Genomic DNA, 25,344 nt, shown 5'->3' with positions numbered 1-25,344 from the left:
CTGCAGTGCAAATCACATCCGATCTCTGTGCGATTCGAGTTCAGCCATACAGATAGTATGGCTGAATTCGCGTCGCACCCGCCGCAAACTCGCACGGGACCCTTTTTTTGGTCCGCAGCAGAATCGGATCGCATGGGTGTTCACACCATGCGATCCGAGTTTGCAGATCGCACTGCGATATGCAAACTGATCTGGGGGTGTCATTAACATTTCACTGACACTCCCAGCAGTTCGCATAGGGCAGTGTGAACTGCCGCCGGGAGGCATGCGATGCGGGAACCCGCCGCGGATTCGTGGCGTTCCCGCATCGCTCCAGTGTGAACCCAGCCTAATAAGCGATCGTTTTTCTGATCGCTGTATTAGTGTCACAGGTGACGCTAGTTAGGCAGGTAGGTATTTAGGTTCGCCGCAGCTTTTTATAGCGCCAGGGACCCCCATATACTACCGCATAAATCCCCCTGATTGCCCCCTAGTTAACCCTTTCACCAGTGATCACCATATAACTGTTACAGGTGACGCTGGTTGGTTAGTTATTTTTTTATAGTTTCAGGGCACCCACCATTTATTACCTAATAAAGGTTTAACCCCCTGATCACCCGGTGGGTGATATAAGTTTGAGGGTCAGATAAGGTCTGCGTCGCCCCAGGCAGCGTCAGGTTAGTGCCAGTACCGCTAACACCCACGCACAAAGCATACACCTCCCTTAGTAATATAGTATCTGATCAGATCTATATTAGCGTCGCCAGCAGTTTAGGTTTCTCAAAACGCATTGTTAGCGGGATCAGCCCAGATACCTGCTAGCACCTGCGTTTAGCCCCTCCGCCAAGCCCAGACCAGCCCACCCAAGTGCAGTATCGATCGATCACTGTCACTTACAAAACACAACACACATAACTGCAGCGTTTGCAGAGTCAGGCCTGATCCCTGCGATCGCTAACAGTTTTTCTTGTAGCGTTTTGATACAGTCGCTGACAGCCTAGGTGCTTTTTTACCTGTGAGTCTCACTAGTGTACCCCTAAATTTAGGGGTGTCTACTTTCCAAAATGGGGTCATTGGGGGGGGGGTTGTGCCATCTTGGCATTTTATGGCCTTCAAAACTGTAATAGTTAGTGAGGTAGTGAGGAGTGAAGCAGCAGAACTTATTTTGGGGTGTCATTTCACATATGCCCATAGCATGTGTGAGCAATATATCATTTAGTGACAACTTTGTGAAAAAAATAAATAAATAAATAAAAGTTTATAGTTTTCCCGCAACTTGTGCCAAATATAAAATATTCCATGGACTCAACATGCCTCTCAGCAAATAGCTTGGGGTGTCTACTTTCTAAAATGGGGTCATTTGTGGGGGTTTTGTGCCATCTTGGCATTTTATGGCCTTCAAAACTGTAATAGGTAGTGAGGAGTGAAGTCAAAAATTTACGCCCTTAGAAAACCTGAAGGCGGTTCTTGGCTTTCGGGGCCCCGTACGCGGCTAGGCTCCCAAAAAATCCCACACATGTGGTATCCCCGTACTCAGGAGAAGCAGCAGAATTTATTTTGGGGTGTCATTTCACATATGCCCATGGCATGCGTGAGCAATATATCATTTAGTGACAACTTTGTGAAAAAAAAAAAAAAAAGTTTGTAATTTTCCCGCAACTTGTGGCAAAATATAAAATATTCCATGGACTCAACATGCCTCTCAGCAAATAGCTTGGGGTGTCTACTTTCTAAAATGGGGTCATTTGTGGGGGTTTTGTGCCATCTTGGCATTTTATGGCCTTCAAAACTGTAATAGGTAGTAAGGAGTGAAGTCAAAAATTTACGCCCTTAGAAAGCCTGAAGGCGGTGCTTGGTTTTCGGGGCCCCGTACGCGGCTAGGCTCCCAAAAAGTCCCACATATGTGGTATCCCCGTACTCAGGAGAAGCAGCAGAACTTATTTTGGGGTGTCATTTCACATATGCCCATAGCATGTGTGAGCAATATATCATTTAGTGACAACTTTGTGAAAAAAAAATAAAAATAAATAAAAGTTTGTAATTTTCCCGCAACTTGTGCCAAATATAAAATATTCCATGGACTCAACATGCCTCTCAGCAAATAGCTTGGGGTGTCTACTTTCTAAAATGGGGTCATTTGTGGGGGTTTTGTGCCATATTGGCATTTTATGGCCTTCAAAACTGTGATAGGTAGTGAGGAGTGAAATTACAAATGTATGCCCTTAGAAATCCTGAAGGCGGTGCTTGGCTTTCGGGGCCCCGTACGCGGCTAGGCTTCCAAAAAGTCGACCACATGTGGTATCCCCGTACTCAGGAGAAGCAGCAGAATGTATTTTGGGGTACAATTCCACATATAACCATGGCATGTGTGAGCAATATATCAATGCTGATTAATGCTCAATATGACAACTTTGTGTAAAAAAAAAAAAAAAAAAAAAAATTTTTGTCATTATTCAATCGCTTGAGGCAAAAAATATTCAATGGGCTCAACATGCCTCTTATCAATTTCCTTAGGGTATCTACTTTCCAAAATGGGGTAATTTGGGGGGGTTTTGTACTGCCCTGCCATTTTAGCACCTCAAGAAATGAGATAGGCAGTCATAAACTAAAAGCTGCGTAAATTCCAGAAAACGTACCTTAGTTTGTAGATGTGACAACTTTTGCGCAAACCAATAAATATACAGTTATTGACTTTTTTTTTACCAAAGACATGTGGCTGAATACATTTTGGCCTAAATGTATGACTAAAATTGAGTTTATTGGATTTTTCTAATAACAAAAAGTAGAAAATATCATTTTTTTTCAAAATTTGCGGTCTTTTTACGTTTATATCGCAAAAAATAAAAATCGCAGAGTCAGTCAAATACCTTTAAAAGAAAGCTCTATTTGTGGGGAAAAAAGGACGCAAATTTTGTTTGGGTACAACATTGCATGACCGCGCAATTACCAGTTAAAGCAGTGCAGTGCCAAATTGTAAAAAGACCTCTGGTCATTGACCAGCAAAATGGTCCGGTCTGAAAGTGGTTAAGCACTTGCTTACTGGGCACTTAAACACCCTTCCTGCCCAGACCAGCTTTCGGTGCTCTCACACTTTGAATGACAATTACTCAGTCATGCAACACTGTACCGAAATAAATTTTTTGTCCTTTTTTCCCACAAATAGAGCTTTCTTTTGGTGGTATTTGATCACCTCTGGGGTTTTTATTTTTTGCGCTATAAATGAAAAAAAATGTGAAAAAAAAAACACATATTTCTTTGTTTCTGTGACAAAACTATGCAAATTATTAATTTTTCTTCATAAATTTTGGCAACAATTTATACTGCTACATATCTTTGGTAAAAATAACTCAAATTAGTGGATATTATTTGGTCTTTGAGAAAGTTAGAGAGTCTACAAGCTGTGGTGCGAATCGCACAAAATTGATCACATCTTATGTACTGGTGGACTATCTCACTTCTCGCGACCTGAAAAAGCCAGGAAAGTACAAATACCCCCCAAATGACCCCTTTTTGGAAAGTAGACATTCCAAGGTATTTAGTAAGAGGCATAGTGAGCTTTTTGATGTTGTCATTTTTTCCCACAATTCTTTGCAAAATTAAGATTTTTTATTTTTTTAATTTTTTTCCACAAAATTGTCATTGTAATAGGTTATTTTTCTCACATGGCATGTGTATACCACAAATGACACCCCCCAAAAAATTCTGCTACTCCTCCTGAGTATTACAATACCACCTGTGGGACTTTTTCACAGCCTTGCCACATATAGAGGCCCAACATGCAGGGAGCGCCATCAGGTGTTCTAGGAGCATAAATTACACATCTAACTTGTTGACTACCTATTACACTTTTGAAGGCCCTGGAGCACCAGGACAATGACACGTGACACTGATGACAGATGGCACTGATACGTGGCAATGATGACACTTATACGTGGCACTGATGACAGATGGCACTGATGACAGATGGCACTAATATGTGGCACTGATGACAGATGGCACTTATACGTGGCACTGATGACAGATGGCACTTATATGTGGCACTGATGACACGTGGCACTAATACATGGCACCGATGACAGATGGCACTAATACATGGCACCGATGACAGATGGCACTAAAACGTGGCACCGATGATGCGTGACACTGATGACAGATGGCACTGATAAGTGGCATTGATGACACATGACACTGACAACAGATGGCACGTGACACTGACAGGTGGCACTGATGACAAATGGCATTGATACGTGGCACTGATGACAGATGGCACTAATATGTGGCACTGATGACAGATGGCACTATGTAGCACTGATGACACGTGGCACTGATGACAGATGGCACTTATACGTGGCACTGATGACAGATGGCACTGGGGACAAATGGCACTGACAACAGGTGGCACTGGGGACAGATAGCACTAACAGGTGGCACTTGAGATAGATAGCACTAACAGGTGGCACTGGGGGCAGGTAGCACTGGGGAGGATGGCACTGGGGTGGATGGCACTGGGGCGGATGGCACTGGGGCGGATGGTACTGGGGGAGGATGGCACTGGGGGAGGATGGCACTTTTTTTTACTTTTTTTTACTTTTTTTTTCACTTACGGCCGCTGCAGCCGTTCATCTCTCCCCTCTCACACGCTGTCTGTGGGAGGAAGAAGAGCGGCACTGAGAAATGATCTCATATGTTTACATATGAGATCATCTCACATTGGACACACCGGTCCCACTGTAAACGGCCGCTGTGATTGGCCGTTTACAGCGATCTGTGTTTACCTGTCTCCGAGGGACACGGCAAACACAAAACTTCCCCTATGCGCGCCCGCAGCTGCCATTGAAAGATAAAGTGCATTGTGTGCTGCAGGCGTATGTCTGTGAGGTTTAAAGGGAAAGTGCCCTAATCTGGAAAACTGTGAAAAAGTGCAAGCAGCAGTTAAAGTGAAAGTGTATTATTTTGCTGGACCTGTTCAAACTGATGTGGATTTTGTAAGTTTATGTCCACATTATGATTCTTTCAAAAAAGAATAGAAATAGTAATAAACACACTGACACCTTACAAAAAGCCCTTCACTCGAAAAAAAACACAAACACTGGTGACCAGTACATGAAAAAAGGCCCACAATGTAAATCCAGGGTCAATCACATCATCCAGTGATCTACCTTATATCTATGTCATTCACAAGGAATGATGCCTGCTAACCCGAGGAAAAAAAACAGAGTGACCTGCCTATATGTCCATTCCAAATGGACTACTCACAGCCCACTATCAAACGTTAACAAATGATTTGGGCATTCTAGGAGGCATCATTGACCAAATATAGACATGACCATATGTCAATGACATCACCTGGGATACCCTGCCCCTTTGTTTACATTCATCCATGGGGCCGGAAGTTGTGATTAGTGGTGAACCATCTATTAGGAGTAGACATGTCGGCAAGTTGTTTCTGCTGGACTGTGTGCTTACTGATGGATATACACTATGGATTTTGTTTCTTTTTTCTTGTTCAATAAATAACTTTTTCACACTTTGGGGGGAGTATCTGGGGGCCCCTTTATTTTAAAGAGAGTTTTAAAATTCTGATCTCATCCAGGGCCAGAGCAAGGGGTGGGCAGGAGAGGTGGCTGCTCTGGGCGCTACGGTTTATTGCAAGGATGGGGGAACCCTGACCTCAACTCTAAGGGAATGGGGAGCACAGTTTGACATCTTTGCCCTGGGTGCTGGATAACCATGTCCCAACACTGATCTCATCAATAAGAGAATAAAGTGTTTTGCCAGGACAAGGTAACCTCCCTTTATTGAGGGCATGTAGCCAGGGGTGGATCAGACTGCATGGTAGGACAAGAGACTGGTATGGATTTTGACCCTAAGTGTAAGGTATGTATTGGGGGTAGGGCACTATTCATTTATTTCAGAAAGTGCCCTTTAAAAATGCATACCAGACACTTATTAGTGTAAAGGTCTGGTATAAATTTTGGGAGGGATCCCACTTTTTTTTTTAGACTATCATTGGTTGTTATTATGCACCATAGCAACCATTGACCATGCCTGTCATCACTGAGATCTAGGACATAGATGGTTGACCCATGCAAAGAGACTTCCAGACTATAGAGCCGGAAGTTGTCAGTTAGTGGTTTTAATAATACTGTTACTAAATAAATTACTTTCAATGCCAGCCGGAGTTTTGTTTTGATGGACTGGTGCATTTATTTAGTTCATCCATTCAGCAAACTGTGAACACAGAATGTTTTCATCCATTACCACCACCCAGCATAAATTTGAACAGCGACAATTTTTCTGAGAAATGTGAAAGGTTTAATGACAGGTGCATTTCATTTTTAATGTGCTCTGACAGAAAGGAGTTCAAGCAACTTATTGATGAGTCAGTTAATTGTAGATGTAGTTGGTGAAATTTAGAGATACGCCTTGACCATCCTATTCAAGCATAAAAATAAAAAAACCCCAAGAACCCACAAAGTGCCGTAACCAGGGCCATTTGAAGGAATTTGGGGGCTCCAAGCAAAATGCAAAATGAACATGGAGGCCCCCCAACCCCCCCCCCCCCCGCATGCACGCACGCAAAGCCTACAGGAATCACAGCATAGCGAAACAGTTTAAGTTCACCAACACTTTATATAAATAAAAAAGGTTTACAATGCAAATACTGCTGTTATAATGTGCATAAAATTTGAACATTTTCAACAATTGAACATTTGCAAAAAAAACACCACTGTACACCACTGTACCATAAAATCAAATATACATTAAAAATCCAACAGGCAGTCTTTGGACAACTTAAAACACACATGCACACACACTTCAAAAACGAAGTAATAAGATGGAAATGGGATGGTAAAGAAAGAAAATGGAAAGAAAGCTATGGTAATTGTTTTTATTATGGACAGCAAGCTACCATATTTATATTACTAAATGGGTCTTGATGACTACTGCCTCCCCCCGTTACTACTCCCCCCGTGTTCTTTTTAACCCCCCTCCATACCGCGTACCGTGCGGCAGGAGATTCAGTTTTCTGTTCTAGGCTGGACGAACTGGAAGGAAGTGAGCATGTGCACTTCCTGTCAGTCTGGCCGGGAACAGGAAACTGAATCTCCTGTACCGCGCCGACTGCAGGAGGAAGGAAGAGGAGCTCAGCCACGCTACAGGCTGCCTGCAACTTAAAGGAAGTGGCGGCCGGCGGCACGGCTGGGGCTCCAGGCCAGCTCGGGGCCCCAAGCAATTGCGTGTTTTACCTGTCCTGTCGCAGTATACAAAAAAATATATAAACTCAATTCTAGAGTCAGACCAAGACAGAGAACCAAATAAAAGCCAAAGGTAGGCAGGCCTTCATTTCACTAACCAAATGCATTGGGTAGACTACTACCGCATACACACGTAGCCGAATATCCGGCAGACTTAGTCCAGCGGACTTCCCGCCGGACTGTCCGTCAGACTTTCCGAACGGGCTACTCGCCCACACACGGCACTTTTTCAGCGGACTAATACGGCGTACTAAGTCCGCCGTACTATCCGCCGTACTTTTGAAATGAACGGACTCGCCCCCACACAGCGAAAGTTCGCTCATTTCGAGCACGTCTCCAGGTGGGCTGGGCCCGCGAAGGAGACGTCGCTGGCCCCGCCACCTGGTATGGACTTAAAGGGGAACCCCAACGCCGAAAAAAAAATCGGCGTGGGGGTCCCCCCCAGGTCCACATCAGACCCTTGTCCGAGCACGCTACCCGGTCGGCCAGGAAAGGGGGGGGCGAGCGAGCGCCCCGACATTGTGAGCGGAGGGAGCGATGAGGCAACATCTGAAGAGAAGAAGAGAAGAACAGAAGACATCGGCGACGGCGGCGACAGAAGACCGGGCCACTGCCTGTAAAAGAGCTAGAAGGAGATGCGGTGGCCCGGCAGAAGAACCGAAGAGGGGGACAAGACCCCTAAAGTCGGAAGAAGAGGCCGGCGGCGAGGAAGAAAGCCGGGCTCCTCCGCTAGTAAAAGAGCTAGCAGAAGATAGTGGAGGAGTCCGGCGAGAAGACCCCCGAAGACGGAAGACCCCCGGAGCTGTGCAATAAACTATTTTAACCCTGTGTTGTGTTTTTTTTTTTGTACTTTTTTTCACAGGTGAATGGGTAGGGGTACATTGTACCCCATACTCATTCACATAGAGTGGGGGGAAGGTATCCGGGGGCTCCCGGATTCCGATAAGCCCCCCGCCCGCAGAGCCCGACAACCAATGGCCAGGGTTGTCAGGAAGAGGCCCTTGTCCTCATCAACATGGGGACAAGGTGCTTTGGGGTGGGGGGGCCGCGCGGCCTGGTACGGCTCAGGAGGGGGGGTGCTCACTCGTCCCCCCCTTTCCTGGCCGGCCGGGTAGCGTGCTCGGACAAGGGTCTGATGTGGACCTGGGGGTTCCCCTTTAAGTCCATACCAGACTTGCATCTCGGCGGACAAGCCGGCCGCGCGTATGCCAGTCCGCCGTACTTTTGAAATGAACGGACTTTTCCCGCCCGGAGAAAAGTCCGCTCATTTTGAGCGCGTCTCCAGGTAGGCGGGGCCTGCGAAGGAGACGTTGCTGGCCCCGCCTACCTGGAGACGTGCTCAAAATGAGCAGACTTTTCTCCGGGAGGGAAAAGTCTGTTCATTTCAAAAGTACGGCGGACTGGCATATGCACGGCCGGATTGTCCGCCGAAATGCAAGTCCGGCGGGAAGATTGGAGTGCAAAACTACTTTCTAAGTCCGCCGTACTTTGGGGTAAAAAAAGTCTCCCGGAGGCTACACACGGGCGGATTGTCCGGCGGACTTGAGTTTGCCGGACTTTTCCACCCGATTGTTTGATTGTGTGTACGTGGCATACCTGTAACAAAGTTGAGTGACTTTCTTATGAAGATTAAAGCTTCATTCACACTTGTTGAACTTGGACATGACAAGTAGCAGCCCATTCTTTTCAATGGCACCCCTTCAATACGGTGCGACTTAAAGTTGCAGCGGCCTTGAAAGGGTGCCTGCACTACTTTGGTGCAACTTTTGATGCAAATTTGATCCAGAGAATATAAAGTCAGATCAAAGTCACACCAAAAGTTGCATCAAAGTCACGCAATTTCCAGCATGACTTTGAAGCATGACTTTGATTTGACTTTTGGTGTGACTTTGATCTGACTTTACATTCTCTAGATGAAAAATGTCAATGTATATGGAACCTTATAGTGAGCCTTTGATGTAGAATCTACAATTTGACATTGGCAGGCCCGTTGCAACAGGACAGGCAAAACAAGCAATTGCTTGGGGCCCCGAGCTGGCCACCAGTGCAGCCTATCAGTGCCCATCAGTGCCCATCAATGCAGCCTCATCAGGGGCCACCAGTGCAGCCTATCAGTGCTCATCAGTGCTGACTTATCAGTGCAGGTTAAAACTACTGCCCTTATCATTGGCAATCAGTGTAGCATCATCAATTTCATAATATCACAGCTTATTAGTGTATATGAATTATTTATTTTTTTTATCGCACAAAGCACTTTGCAGTATATTTATTTTCACTGAATGTGGACTGTTTAAAGTGGAGTTCCACCCAAACATGGAAGCTCTGCTTATCTGCTTCCTCCCTCCTCCAGTGCCACATTTGGTACCTTTCAGGGGGAGGGGGAACAGGTATCGGTTTTTGACAGGTACCCTTCCCCCCTTCAGGGAGACGGCACCGCAGTGCCGTCCATTGGAAGTTCGGCCCCCATCCTCCATTCAGAAAGCACAGCTTGCTTTGCACATGTACAGTAGGGAACTCGCTACAAAAGTATTCACTGCCGGTTTCTCTTAATATGAATGGTGTCAGCATTACCCAAGAGCCAATCCAAAAATCGGCTGGGGTGCCAACATCGCTGGATTGATAGACAAGTAAGGGAACTTTCACACTGAGGAGGTGGGGGCATCGGTGTATACAACACTGCTAAAATGCCCCCACAAAGTGCCTGCAAAGCGCTTTGCGGGTGGTATTAACCCCCACAAAACGACGGTAAAGCGCTGCTAAAATTAGTGGCGCTTTACCGTCATTTTGTGGGGGTTAATACCACCCGCAAAGCGCTTTGCAGACACTTTGTGGGGGCATTTTAGCAGTGTTGTATACACCGCTCCTAAACCACCCCAAAGATTCTGCTTGCAGTACTTTTTTTTAATGCCCTTATCATGTACCTGGTGGAGACTGGAATATGATAGAGGCCTCCTTTTCTCCTCCTGCCTACACTCCTGAAGGTAGGAACAGAAAGTGTAAAGGCAAGGAGTGGCACGAGTGCCGGGTAGCTGGCTGGTGATGTCCCCTCTGAAGATGGGTAGAGCTGGCAGTCGCAGTCCTTGGAGCAGGACGTAAAAGCAGCTGGGCACCAGAGCGTGGACAGGAGCAAAACCAGAAGAAGAGCAGTAGTCAGTAACAACTGGGCAGCAGGGTACCGAATCTGCAGGCAAAAGCAAGTCCAGAGGGCAGGCCAAGGTCGGGAAACAGTGGTCAGGATACCAGGTAACAGAGTAAAGGAGCAAGCAGAGGGGAAGTCCAAAGGCGAGTCAGGTCATAAACAAACAAACAGGAGCAACGGATCAGGACTTTGTGGGTGAGGAAGGAGCTGAAGATCATCCAGCAGTTGTTTGCAGTAACAGAGCAGTTTAAATAGGCCACTGGGTGCCAAGTGCTAATTGGTGTGTGCACCTGTGCACGTACGCTCGGATCTGTGTGCATGCATGCACATATGCACACTCGTTTGCGCACCAATGTGTGCATGTGCACATATCCGTGCACGATGAACTGGCATTGCGGGCATTATGTTGGTCCTTTAGTTGTGAATATTAGCACGTGTGCAATGTGTACGAACATGAGCAGGTAGGCGCACTGGCCTTTTAGTGGTGGAGGTCCGGTTTACCTTACAGTCCCGCAAGCACACTGCCAGTGTGAAAGCACTCAGGCTTTCACACTGGAGTGACAGGAGAGGCGCTTTACAGGCGCTTTGCAGGCGCTATTTTTAGTGCTAAAATGCCTGTAAAGTGCCTCAGTGTGAAAGTAGCCTAAGTGTCCACATATTAAAAATCAATGCAAACTCATTAAACAGTCCACATTCAGTGACAGTACATGTACTGTAAAGTTTGCATTGATTTCAGCATGTGCAAAGTGTTCCATGCGTTGCAGTACATGAACTTTCGCTAAATGTGGACTGTTTAATGAGTTTGTAGCAGAGGATACATTATTGCAATAAAATCTTTATATTAATTTCCATATTAGGCACTTATTTGTGATTGGCTGCTTCGCACACATTACAAAAGTAATAGTGACTTAGTAAATTTTACCTGCTGTCCTGGCCGCCGTCGGGGGTACCCCTCCTGCTCCTCTCTCTCTCTTTCTCCTTCTCCTATCGTCAGTGTCACAGACAGACCCAGCCCTGGGCCAGGAAGAAAATGCAGTGTGGAGGCTGAATTTGTGCGGGAGGCAGGCACCGAAACTCGACAAGACAGGTCTGGAGGGGCTTTTTTTTACGTGCAGGGGCACTTTTTACAGACCCCCACTCCCCCTGCAAGGTGCCACCATAGGGCTGGGCCTTGTCAGCCTAGTCCGAGAAACAGCACTGACTGCACCCCTGATACCACCCCATTACATTAGTAGCTACTGGCAGGAAATTATGTTTTGACATTTCAGAAAAAACTGTCACATCTGGGCTTGTGTATGAAATAGAATATTCAGTGCCTAATTGTTCTAATTGTGCAGACTTACTTGTGAAGAATGTATATTTCCATAATTTTGTTGCATCCCTGAAAATCATCCAGTTGGCAGGGCTGCTGGTAAGGCAGTACAACCAGTCCTGTTGTACTGGGCCCAGGCCAGGGGGGCTCAGGGCAGCTTTATTGTTCATTTCTGCCTAAATTAATAAATTGATTTTTCTAGACCACATCCCCAATCCTACTTGCTTACCAGGGCTTAAATTACATTTCCCTGGGCTCCATTAGGTCAACAGTGGGGCCTAGAAGGTAGAAACAAAGGAGGGACTATATAAAAAAAAATTTGGGCATAGGCTGATAAAGTCTGTGTCGCTGTTCCACTGCACTCTGGGGGGAGGGGGTGTTTGTGGGGTTAAGGGCCCTGTCAGGAAGGCTATATGGGCCCCATGATTTCTAACAGCAGCCCTGCCAGTTGGCATAGGACAGGAGAACTTGGGGAATAATTTCTTAAAACAAGTGTAAACACACAATAGAATGCAAAGGGTTTGTTTATGCTAAATAGGTACAGCAATAATATCAATATCAATAATCAAGAATAGAAAGAGCTTCTCCAGCTCTTTTACTCTATAGCAGTGTTTCTCAACCTTCTTTCAGTCAAGGCACCCTTTACAAATGATGGACAATGTCAAGGCACCCTTTAAAAACTATGGATAGTCTCGGGTCACCCCATTCTAAAATGTAAAAGCTATTCTAATAGTTGTATATAGTGCAGCAACAACTACAAGTCCAAGTAGAACACCCAACGCTAGAGGTGATTTATTATTCTAAAGCAAATACACTTTTGCAAACGGTTCTGTCTTCTCTTCTCCCTTAGTTTTTCTCCATCACTTAGCTAATGAGACCCCAACGCTGATGGAGAGGGGCAGGGAAGGGTCAAACAAAGATGCGATGCTGATGGCTGACTTCCTCCTCATATTTGGTTCTCTTGTTTGGATGAAGTGTGATGTGCTAATATTGGCCAAAGTAATACACAGCAATTCAAAATGCAAAACCAGAGTTATAACATATTTAAAGCGGAGGTCCACCCTAAAGTGGACCTTCCGCTCATCGGAACCCTCCCCCCCTCCGGTGCCACAATCGGCACCTTTCAGGGGGGAGGGGGGTGCAGTTACCTGGATAATCCAGGTAACTGCACCCACTTCCGGGATAGCTCTCTGCGGAAAGGGGCGTAACTTACGCCCCTTTCCGCAAGTGCCCGCCCCTTCCCGCAAGTGCCCCGCTGCCTGCTGGGAAACACACAGATCCCAGAGGCAGCGGGGAGCGTCCTTATTACGCAGCGCGATTCGCGCATGCGCAGTAGGGAACCGGGAAATGAAGCCGAAAGGCTCCATTTCCTGATTCCCATACCCAAGATGGCGGCGGCAGGACCCGACAGACGACCTAGAGATCGGCTTCGGGTGCCGACATCGCGGGCGCGCTGGACAGGTAAGTGTCACTATTTTAAAAGTCAGCAGCTGCAGTATTTGTAGCTGCTGGCTTTTAAAAAAAAAAAAAACGCTGAGTCCCGGTGGACTCCCGCTTTAACACACACAAAAATAAAGCAAAATTTAATGGACTTGCTTCCTCTGCCAGACAAGTGTAGACAAAAAAAAAAAACTAAAGTTGGAACATCAAAAATACCTAGCATGCTGGTGGGTACAAAATACTCCAGTCACCTGGATGCTAGACCAGCATACCACAAAGAAAGTACAGCTTTACCACCTACTATTTGGCATCCAATCTGAACCAGAAGTGTTCCAAAGCAAAGCAGATTAATGTGTATAGGACTGAAAAGGCTATCTGTCATGTGACTGATCTTGTTTTTGGCAGTACTCTTAAAGAACACGATTCCAAAAAAAAGTTACATTGCAAAAAAAAAAAAAAAACGTATATAGAGAGACTGATCAAAAAAATGTTGGCATGATTTTGTCAGAAGGCCTTTAACCAAATACAGAATTTTTTGGAGCAGTCTACAACAAACTTGAAAATAAATCATAACAGAATAATTAATGGAAATGAAAGACCCACAGATAGCACGGGAGCATGCTTTGAAATAGCAAAATAAATAATAATTAAGGTTGATACCTACAAGCAAGGACATGCTGCTGTATTACTGCGAGAAGAGAAACCTGTCATTCATGCCTCAGGTTACTGAGAGCGATCAATACAATATAAACAATTTCCAGCACACTTACCAGCTAGTCAGAAAATAAATATACAATGTTTCAACAATCTATGGTAAAAATAGAGGTTTTAGTTGCATACATTTGCAAATATACTGCATATGAATGTCTCACAGCCTTGTCAAGTTCCCTCTGTGAATGATAATATAAAACTTTCAAGCTCCTACTTTGGGACATATAGTATATAGCAATGAATACATTAAAAACAGGTATGCCTGGAGGTAGCTCAAGGAAATAGCAAGCCACTGCTCACCTGATATGGATGACTGTCTGTGTAAGATGTGGTGCACAGAGAGGTCCTGTCAACTTTATAATCTTTAATACAAACAGATGTAGCTAGCACCCGCTTCCAAGACACATGCAATACATTATTTTACCAGGATAAAATATAACATAATGGCCTACCTGCTCATGCATTACAGCCCTCAGTGGGCCTTAAAGAGGAAGTAAACCCCAATGGGTTTACTTCCTCTTTGTCTCCCTGCAAAGGTAAAGCATAATGGGCTACTATGCATCGCATAGTAGCCCATTATGTGTCACTTACCTGACACAGGAGCCAGCGATGTCACCACTGTACCCTGTAGCACGGAGCGTCCATCTTCTTCCGGGTATCGCTGCTCCAGCCACTCACAGCGCCGGAGCAGCGATGACGTCACTCCCGCACATGCGCATGGGAGCTGCCACTAACGGCTTATCGCCGTTAGCAGCGGCATGCCCAGTGCACCTGCACGCCGCTGTCTACTGCTCAAAGTGTGAATAAACACAGCTGCTTGCTGTAGGGGCACCGTCAGGAGGGAGGAGCCAGGAGTGTCAGTGTGGAACCCAAAAAGTGTAGGATTCGGGCTGCTCTGTGCAAAACTACTACACAGAGCAGGTAAGTATGACATGTTTATTATTTTAATTTAAAAAAATTAGGGTTTAATATCCCTTTAATTATAGAACTAGGAGGTAAAAGTAGAATGCCTGGAGGTAGCATATGCCTCCTAAGGCCGCGTACACACGGGCGGACTGTATGGCCTACTTAGTCCGTCGAAACACATTTCAGCGGACAGTCCGCTCGTGTGTGGGCTTCAGCTGACTTTTTCAGCGTGCAGTCTGGCGTACTAAGTATTTCGGATTTTTTCGAAATTCTGTCCGTCATACTTTGGTTTCAGCGGACAATCTGCTCGTCAGTAGGCTAGTTCGACGGACTAAGAATGGCGCATGCTCAGAAAGGATTTACACGGCGAAAGGTTGCATTGCTGTGTATTGGACTTCCTATTTCTAGTCCCGTCGTACGTGCTGTACACGTCATCGCGCAAGCTTTCGACGGACTGTTTGTGCATCCGTGTGTGGTCAAGTCCGTTCATTCGAAAGTAGGACGGACTGTCCGTCGGATTGTATGACGGACTAAGTAGGCCATACAGTCCACCCGTGTGTACGCGGCTTAATGGTTCAGAGATACACCAGAAGATCAGCACAGCACAATGCAGCTGAAGACCTCTGGTGTTTTTCTGCACCAAAAGCAAAAAAATGTCCCCCCCCCCCCACCATGGCAACCACTCCAATTAATGTATTACTAGCTTTTTAAAGTAAACTGCACATGGACATATGTTGTGTGGTATGTGGAATTAGGGACCTCATACCACAGTGGGGCCTTGGCAAGGCAGCTTGGCTTCCACCTAATGTATATTTATAAATGTATGCAACTAAAACCTTTATTTTTAAACAGTGGAGAGGGGTTACTTTATTTTTTTGACTAGCTGTTAAGTGTGCCGAGAAATGTTTGTATTGTATTGTTCTGTGCAATGCCCTGTCCACATGCACCTTACTTTAAATAGCTAGTAGTGAATGATTACCATTTTTATTTTACTGACAGAGATCAATTCTTGTGCTTTAATGTGCTACCATTTCCAGTTATCTCTATATGGATGACAAGTAACTTTGGAAGGAGACCACAAGCTCTTGAAAATTGTCATGAAGCATAATATGTTTGCTAATTCTTCCAAACATTGTTTTATGGGTTGTGCAGCTAAGGGTTCTTATTTCCACACATTTTGGAGCTGCGAGAAAATGTAACCAATATGGCAGCAAATATTTTCTCAAATAACATCTAGTTCTGTTACACCTTTTCCTTCTATGTGTTTGTTATTTGCTCTAATTTCAGAAGTGTCTTTCTTTTCAGTACATTTAATTCATACGATCTGTGTTGCAACACTATGGGCCATTGCATTTACCTGGAAGAATCCTCCTGTACCTTTCTTACAAATCAAAGACAGAATTGATGCCATTATTTAACAAAAAGAATATTTCATACTCTTGCATATTTTTCATACAAAATTAAATGTGTGGTTTTCTATTGGATAACTAGATCTTCTATTTTTTTTATGATACCATTCAGCAAATATGAATATGTTATTTGTTTATAGGATTATGTTCTATTTTTCATATATGTTTTATTAATCTTTTTCTGTGCACGACCTATTGGTGACAACAACAACTATCATTGGTAATTTGTACAAAACTTCCATATTGTATAACTGTATTCTTATATATTGGTATACCAAAATGTTTATATATTGTAATGCTATCTGATATACAATATTTCTAAATAAACAGTTTGCAAACAAATAAAGTCTGGGTAGATTGAACTAGCTCCACGTTACTGCGCTTCTTGGATATAATTGTGATCACATACCTTATCTCGCTGGGTTTATATCATTATTGATGTAAGTGTTCTACCTTTTATAATAAAACCCATAGTTGGTGGTTTTACACTATGCGGCAGCCTTTTTCTTATATGAATGGTCCATGATTGGGTCCAGTGACAGGATTGAACGGAAGCTGACCTCACACGTTGTTTCCTGAGAGTGACCACGTTTCCAGTTCCAAGCCTGTTTGACTCATCGGGTCCACTGAGTCCGGTAAGAGTATCCAATTTTTTTCATCAGTGGTGGATTCACAATCTATGGTGATTTCTTACTGGTTGGTGGCATATACTTCGGAGAGCGAATATATATTCAATTTCAACATTGATTTCTACCTAAACACTTGTGATCTCATTTCACCTGTTTGGACTGTTTTTACTTTTTCCCCTCATGGGTTATTTATTCACAATGCTTTTTCACATATATGGGCTTTTTAGTGATTTCAGTTTATGAATTGTATAGATATTAATTTATTGCTGTTTGCACCTAGCATTTTATTTTATTTTGCACAATGTGTTATACTTACTGTTTGCATACTTGCACAATTTTCTAATACATGCACACAATATGGATTAGGGCTGCACGTAATATTCCCTTTGCCCATTCAATTTTGTCTGATTAAAGTGTTTGCGGCTTTTCCTTGTCTGTTGAGTAGTGCAGTGCACATTTTGAAATTTAGATTTCTTATATAGTATAAGCATGAGGATATGATTTCAGCTGATGATGCTATAAGCAAGTTACTACTCAAAGTAAGGGCAGGGCAAGGCAGATCTTTTTTAATATATAAAAATGTGTCCAGCTTTCCTATACAAACATTTGAAAATATTATACATTTCATAGCGTATCACCTTCAATTGTTAATGCTGAAAAAGTCAAGGTAAATGGCTAGGCAAAAGAAAATCATTCTTGCCCATCAATGGTGGGAGAGTTGTGAAACTTTTGTGAAGGTCTAGTTATTATGGATGCTCTAACCCAAAAAGGTCAAATGTTGGTTGCTTTCCGATTACAGTGTTATAATTTTAAATCCAATAAACCTATCATTAAATAAAATCTATTGCACTAGACCAGCCTTTTTCAACCAGGTTGTCTTCTGGGTTCCTCAGAGTTGTCCTGGCAAAGTGCCTAAAAATTGCTCCAAATTGCCCAAAAATAGTTTACAAGTCAGCAGGTGGATCAAGCCGGCCATTTTGTTATGGAACGCCAAAGATTTTCATTTTGCAGCATTATACAGCCTTGGACTCGGTGCTGGCATCCTAACAACCAATGATGTAATTGGTTTATAAGGAAGACATTAGGTGCCTGCACAGAATCCCCAATTGCCCCTCCCCTGAGTGGTGAAGAGAAATGCTGGAATACTAGTCAGTACCAGTGTGCAAAAGGTATATTGCAGTGTAAGCCCTTGTACACACAGTCGGACATTCCGACAACAAAATCCGTCGGATTTTGTCTGACGGATTTTGTCCGAAACTTGTGTTGCATACACATGGTCAGACAAAGTTGTCGGAAAATCTGAACGTTCAGAACGTGGTGACGTTATTTCATTACGACGGGACTACGTTCAGGCTAGTAGCCAATAGCTTTGGTCTAGGAATTTGATCTGAGCATGCGTGGCACTTTGTCCAATCGGAATTCTCTACAAACGATAGGACAAAGTCCCATCGGACCATGTTGTCAGAAAATGTTATAGCCCAGTTCTAAAACTTTGTCGGTCGGATATTCAGACGGAAACAGTCCGATGGAGCCCACACACGGTCAGATTATCCGACAACACGGTCCTATCGGACATTTATCATTATCAATCATCTCTAATTTTTGGTGTCCTGTGTGTGTGGATGCTGCTGCATTATGTAAAACTATTGTTTTAGTTTGTTACCTTTTAGAATAGGGTGCCTTGTGATTGTGCAGAATTTTAAAGAGTGCATTGACTGAAAAAAGGTTGAAAAACACTGCACTAAACAATGATAACTATATTCTAGTTGTGGTCTGTTTTAAATTAAACTATGACAAAAAAAAAAACACCTCACTATCTACTGTAAGGCTGCATTCACACCTAAGCGTAGCGTGTTTGAAAGTTTTTACCGGCGTTTTGTCACGCGACAACGAGCGTTTTGTCACACTACAACGCGCGACAACGAGCGTTTTGTCACACTACAATGCGCGACAACGAGCGTTTTGTCACACTACAACGCGCGACAACGAGCGTTTTTTTAACTTCGGCGTTTTTTTTCAGCCAATAGGAAAAATATTTTTCATCTGCTTATTTTTTCTTGAGCAGATACAGCGTCAAAACGCCCGTAGAAACGCTTGTTGTCGCGCTAAACGCTCGAATCGAGCGTTTCCATTAGTTTCTATGGGAATGAAAACGCCCAAATCAGCCCAATTCGCGCGACAAAAAAGGGTCCGGAACTTGTTTGAGCTTCAGGCGTAGGGCTTCAGGCGACATGGAGTGGAGATGTGAACCATCTCCATTGAGAATAATGGATTTTTTCCCCTCCAGCGTTTTGTAGCTTCAGGCGTAGGGCTACAAAACGTTCAGGTGTGAACGGGCTGTTAATGGTGAAATATCGATTTTTTTAAATAGTTTTTTTCAGACTTTCTCTGCCTCATCAAAATATAAAAGGTTGATGCAAGCCTCTAAATATCAGCATCCAACTTCAAGACCTAACCGCTCATAGTCAAATGGGCAGACTAAAGCTGGATACACACTATACAACTTTTTTTGTTTTATTTCCGTTACACTAACCTTCAACTATGTAGTGAAAGGAATGAGCAAAAACAAAAAAAAAAGCATAGCTGACAGAAATAAAAATGAGTAGAAAAAAGCCTCTAGCGAAAAACAGTCAGATATACTGCAATAACTCATGGAAAACAATATTTGAAACGCTAAACCAACACATAAAATAAATGTGTAAAAAAAAAAATACACATATATATATATATATATATATATATATATATATATATATATATATATATATATATATATATATATATATATATATATATATATATATATATATAAAACAAGTCTAATGATGATAAACTTGATCTAAAAATTTGGTTAATGTCCAGATCTTGATTTCCAAGGTTCACCATGTGTGAAAGGACATAATCATAACAAGATCCACCACGTGATCCACCACCAGGAATAGGATGGACTCTTACCAAAACATAGGGACTCTATTATGGAGTCTGCTAGTTCAACCTTCAGATTCCATATGCCCTTGACAGACACAACGTTTTGAACAGCATATAAAAAAGTAATGAACCCTCTCAGTTTTATTTATTGCAGTGGGCAGTGGGGAGCTTCACCTTCTCTATTTGCTTGGGTGACCATTGTTACTGTCCCTGAAAGTGAGGGAATATAAAAAAAATCTGAGTTGCCACCATAATAAGAAGGAAGGAAGGAAGGAAATTTTTTCGGAAGCCAATATGGAATTTGCTCCAAAATTTTGAAGATTTTGCTGATCTTGTTTCCTTAGTTCTAATCATTGTCAAGAACATACCTTAGTTACGGTATGTTCCTGGCAATTATTAGACCTCAGAAAGAAACTAGGATGAGTAGTGAAGCATCTTCAATGTTAAAGAGCAAGTCCAATTAAACGTAAATATTAATTAGTAGATCATATTTTCTATATGGTATCGGTTGGAAACTCAAGAGTGTCTACATGAGATCATACGTAGATGGTGCATCACCTGAGTTTTGAGCACCACTACTTGTATCTTTCCATAAAATAATATTGCATTTACCATATGGTTGAATGATCTGTGGCTGACTGCTATATTTCTTCTCTGATAGGAACACATTTGGCACACAGCACATCACTCCCCAGGCAATCACACATATGTGAGCAAGTCATGAGGCAAACAAATTCAAAATGACCACAAACTCCCATGTCCGCTATTACGCATTTATTTGCCCGCTGATATCCTGTTCGGCTGCTGGAAGGAACTCATTGAAATGAGAATGACTTACAGATAGCAGCGCAATCAGTGTTACTACAAAGTGTTTACTACAACTATAAACAAATACTGAGAAAGGCTTTGACTCTTTACATTCCATTTCCTGTGATGTCATACTGATGACTATTGGCACAATATTAGACAGGCTCCCATCTGGGCTGATTTTACTTCTGACTTGCACAAAACACTTGTCATGAATATCTTTTTTTATGAGGCCTGCCGAAATTATACGTTTTAAAGAAACCAAATGAATAAATGTTTGTTTTAAGGATATTAGATATTTGTTTTAACAGCTTACTCTTATGATATGTTGCCTAGAAAATGTTTTTTAGAAAGTTAAGCTGGAAAGATGGTTTAAAGAAGAGCAAGTGTAAACACAGGTCATGTAATCAGGCTGTCTGAGGTAAGGATAGAGCTTTACTGGAAATATTTCTGTCAAAGGTGGCTAGAAAAAGAGCAGAGCCCTTGGTCAGCCAGCAGGATCTCATTGTACCAAGAAGTCTGAAGCCACATGTAAAAGCACAATAAATAAATATTAAATATCTTGGATAGAGCAGTTTACATGACTCACTCCATTTTTGAATAAACATTTGACAGATTACCTTGCCTGGCAAGAAAAAAAATGACTACAAGCATATTTTTGGTTTCATGGATATGAAAAATTACTGATGTGCAGGCCAAGCTGAAATATATCATTCAAGGCTGCTTATAACAATAGACACTAAAGGGAAAGTCACAAAACGTCATTACAAAAATAAATTGACTTTTTAAAAGTAAGAAAAGAAAATTTTCATTTAAAATGTAGGTGGAATTTACATGTTTACTGATCTGCCATGTCTCTATTTGACATTCAGTGTATTCTTCAAAAATGCTAAGAAATGTAATTAATAATACTTTTCTAATGCCGAATAGACACAACCGGTTTTTCCGTCGGAATAAACTCCGAAAGTTTTCCCGATGGAGTTCCAATGGAGTTCCGCTGAAACTGTCGCGAGTACACACAATCACACCAAAGTCCGAACGTAAGGCCGCGTACACACGGGCGGACTGTCTGGCCAACTAAGTCTGTCAGACAATCCGACAGACAGTCCGTCCTACTTTCGAATGAACGGACTTGACCACACACGATGAACAGACAGTCCGCCGAAAGCTTGCGCGATGACGTGTACGGCACGTACGACGGAACTAGAAATACGACGTCCAATACACTGCAATGCAACCTTCGGCCGTGTAAATCCTTTCTGAGCATGCGCCATACTTAGTCCGTCCAACTTGCCTACTCACGAGCGGACTGTCCGCTGAAACCAAGTTTGGACGGACAATATTACGGAAATTCCGAAAGACTTAGTCCGCCAGACTGTCCGCTGAAAAAGTCCGCTGAAGCCCACACACGAGCGGATTGTCCGCTGAAACACATTTCAGCGGACCAAGTCCGTCAGACAGTCCGCCCGTGTGTACGCGGCCTAAGAACGCAGTGATGTACAGCACGTTCGACGAGACTAGATAAAGTAAGTTCAATAGCCAGTACCCAATAGCTTCCATCTCGTACTTGCTTCAGAGCATGCTTCGTTTTTGGTCCGGAACAGCATACAGACAAGCGGTTTTCTCTATAGGAATTGGTTCCGTCTGAAATATTTAAAACATGTTCTATTTCTAGGTCCATCAGAATTTTCGTAAAACAAGTCTGATGAGGCATACACACGATCGGAATATACAATGAAAATCTTCCATCTGACTTTTTTTGTCGGACATTCCGCTCGTGTGTACGCGGCATAAGTGTGTCCATTTAGGGCAAATCACTGGGTTTACTTTAATTCCTTCCCAACAGCATACACTCTCCTTTTCTTTGCGCCCCCATAACTCTTTTTAGCCACAGGAGCCAAGGGAATTACCTGATACTTCCAGGTATGAAGAACTCACTCCATGTGACAGTAAATTAGTACTGTCGTAAAGGATAAGGGAAGTCCATAGCCCTGTGTAAACTACTACTTTGGCAGTTTGTAGCTTACACAGGACAATACTTTTAATACTGGCAGCTGAACAGAGTTGTGTGGGAGTTAAATAAAGGTGTTTAAGCTTCTGGGAAAGTCTGCATTAAATGAACCTGTTGCTTTGCCATGTACTGGAAATGCATACAGTAAGTTTACTTTAAAATTAACTTTGATTAAGAGCAATATTGCTCTAGGAAGTGATCACAAAAAACCTCTGAAAAAGTTCTCAATACATTGGGAAATGTTTTTAACCTCCTTCTTCCCCAGACGGTCAGTGACTTAACTGCAGACATCATCTACCTGTAAGATCAAGTCTACTTGACTAAGATTGTTCCAAGGTGTTATTTTCAGACCTAGGTACAGTCAAAAGACTGGAGATCAAGAACCATGTTTTAAAGACTAAAGTTACCTTTTATTAAAAATACATTTTTGCTATACATCATGACTTGGGAGGAATGTATTCTTGTAAAGTTCAGATCATTATTATTATTATACAGGATTTATGAAGCACCAGCAGTTTGTGCAGAACTTTACAGCATGAGGGCAGACAGTACAGTTACAATAGAATTCAATATAGGAGGAATCAGAGGGAGAACCCTGCTCATTAAAGCTTACAATCTAGGAGGGGGGATCAAATGATACAAAAGGTAATAACTAAAGGAGAGGAGCTGATGAAGATAGTGAAAATACAGTTGTTAGGTGGAAGCGGGATAGGCTTCTTTGAAGAGAAGGTCTTTCAGGGATTACCTAAAAGTTGACAGAGTAGGAAATAGTCATTAATATTGGGGTAGGAAGTTCCACAAGGTGAGAGAGGCTGGGGAGAAGTCCTGGAGGCGAGTGTGGAAGGTGGTGACAAGGGAGCTAGAGAGAAAAAGATATTGGGTGGAAAGAAGAGAAAGATTTGGTTGGGTGTTTTGAGACTTGGTTAGTGATGTATGCTGAGTTGCAGATGGCTTTGCAAGATATTGTTAGTATTTTGAATTTAATTTGTTGAGTGAATTGTAGCCAATGAAGGGAGAGAGAGGTAACAGACACTGAAAGGTTGGTAAGGTGGATGAGTCTGGCAGCAGCATTCATGATGGACTGAAGGGGGATAGCATATGTAAAGGTAATCCAATGAGGAGACAGTGATGCTTTGGACAGTGATTGGATGTGGAGTAGAAAGGAGAGCTCCTAATTCAGGATTGCGCCTAGCCTCCTGGCAGGGGGGACTGGTTGATGGTTGTGCTATTGATCTTGACGAAGTCAGGGAAGAGGAACGTGGGGGGAGGAAAAATTATGAACACGCTTTTGGATAGATTGAGTTTGAGGAAGTGGTGTGACATCCGGACTGATATGCCGGTCAGTAAATTAGTGATGCATGAGGAGACTGATGGAGAGAGTTGAGTGGTAGAGAGCTAGATTTGGGTGTCATGAGTATAGAATTGCTATTGAAAGCCATGGAAGGATATCAGCTGACCCAAGGAGGAGGTGTAGATTGAGAATAGGAGATGTCCAGGAACAGAACCTTGGAGGACCCTGACAAAGAAATGAAGAGGAGAGGAGGAAGTAGAATTGTAAGTGGCACTGAAGATGGGGTGGGATAGGTAGGATTGAAGGGGTCCAATGAAGGCTTTATAAGTGAGGGTGACTAGTGCATGTTTTAGTGAATTAGGGAAGATGCCAGAAGAGAGTGAGAGATTAAAGAAGTGAGTTACAGAGTGTATAATAGTGCAAAAGTATGACCGCAGTATTTGAGAAGGAACAGAATCCAGTGGGCAGGTGGTTAGATGGATATTAGAGTATTTTTTAGCAACCTCATCTATAGTAGCAGGGTTGAGTGAGGGAAGTGTTGAGTAAACCCGTGGACATAGGTCTGATTGACAATGTGGAGGCAGGAATTTTATTTTTGGAGGGAAGATTTGTATTGGTTCTGAGACAATCTTGCCACAGATGCTCAAGTGCGTAGCTATGTTTATTGAGACTTCTGGTGTCATCTGTTTGCCAGGGTTTTAGGGGTCGGGGCCTGATTCTGTGTGTAGTGAGAGGGGTGACCTTGTCCAGGGCAGAGAACAGGGATCTATTGTAAATAGGAGTGGCTAGATTAGGAGTCAGAGGTGAGATTTTGTCATAGAGGTGGTTCGTAGCAGAATAGAGAAGCGGTGAAGGTTTCTATGGGTAATTGTTGGGCAGTTGAAGGGAGTGGTGGTTGAGATCAAGGAGAGAGTGAAACTAATAACGTGGTGATCAGAACAAGGAAATTGTTTTTTGGAGGGGTTGCAAGGAGTGCATTGGTAGGAGAAATAAAGGTTAAGGGTGTTGCTATCAAAGTAAGTAGGGGTATGTATACATTGCTTCAGGTTAAAAGAGGAGGTTAGACTGATAGGTTTAGAAGTAGCAGGAGTGTTAGTATTAACAGGGATGTGAAAGTCACCCAAGAATGATTGTGGGAATTTTAGAAAAGATAAAGTATGGTATCCAGGCAGAGAAGTCATCAAGGAAAGTTGACGCTTGTCCAGGGGGCCAGTAGATCACAGAAAAAAAGAGAAAATAGACATATACATTAAGCTTCAAATTGTGAGAGGGAGCAAGTGAGGAACCTGAAAGGTGCTGTGTGGTGATAGGAGGATTTCCACTCCACCTTCCTTCCAATTTAATTCTAAAATATGTCTAAGTTCCTGAGTTTTACCAACGTTACACTCTACGCTGATAGTATTCTGGTTGGAATGTCTTTTTTGGAAAACAAGCCACAACATTGACTTCATATATATTTAAATATATTACACAGATATCATCTAAAATGGCTGTGTTAAAATGATTATAACTGTAATAGCAAA

Source organism: Lithobates pipiens, unplaced genomic scaffold (genome assembly GCF_037356315.1).
Source record: "Lithobates pipiens isolate NorthernLeopardFrog02 unplaced genomic scaffold, aLitPip1_a1.2 Scaffold_18, whole genome shotgun sequence".
Classification (NCBI taxonomy): Eukaryota; Metazoa; Chordata; class Amphibia; order Anura; family Ranidae; genus Lithobates; species Lithobates pipiens.
Note: the sequence above shows the minus strand (reverse complement) of the source record.